This window comes from Buceros rhinoceros, unplaced genomic scaffold (genome assembly GCF_000710305.1).
Source record: "Buceros rhinoceros silvestris isolate BGI_N320 unplaced genomic scaffold, ASM71030v1 scaffold25383, whole genome shotgun sequence".
Classification (NCBI taxonomy): Eukaryota; Metazoa; Chordata; class Aves; order Bucerotiformes; family Bucerotidae; genus Buceros; species Buceros rhinoceros.
The window spans coordinates 1,737-2,498 of record NW_010405722.1 but is presented as its reverse complement, the minus strand read 5'-3'; positions in this window follow the sequence as shown (position 1 = coordinate 2,498).

Here is a 762-nt window from a genome sequence, read left to right as displayed (position 1 = left end):
TCCGATTGTGCCACATCTATTTTTTATAGAAAATCTCTTCTTTATCATTATTTTTTAATCCCTGAGCCCAGGAGTGTGATGACATTCAGCTTGACATTTCAAAGCTGTATTTAATGGATTATTTATTTGAATTATCTGTTTATTTTGCTCCCCTCACCCCCTTTCCTTTTTTTTTTTTTTTCTGTTCTGTTTTTTGGTTTAACATTTGCCCTTCTGAAGGCAGACAGACAGTGGGTGCTATAAAGGAAAACCTCTTCCAGGCTGGGCAGCGGGGTGACCCCTGTCCCTGCTCGGGATGAGGATGACCAGCGAGCAGCAGGGCTCTGCTTCCCCACAGGGCTCAGCAGATGGTGGGTTTGTTCCCAGGGTCTGTGTGGAGCTGTCCCACACCCCAGGGCAGCAGACAAGGAGCTGCTCTGAGATTCCCAGGACAGCTCTGGGAACCAGGACCCAGAGCCCAGACTAGCTGGAAAATCATCCAGCAAGTTCCCACCTGCCTCCCCCAAACCCTCCCAAGACCAGAGAGCCTGAGGCACAGCTGCACAAAACCTCCTCGCTTCTCACTGCAAAAAACCTCAAAGTTTGAGGGGACAAAAAAAAAAAAAGCCACATAAATCACAAGCTTGTTTCCGTGCTCCTCTCTGGGTTGAAAATACCCAGCTGGAGCCAAAACCGCTTTGCTCTCCCTTCTCTATTCCTCTCTGTCCTCCCACCTCAACAAAAATGAACCCAGGATCTACCCAAAAGAGCCGCCTAGTCCGG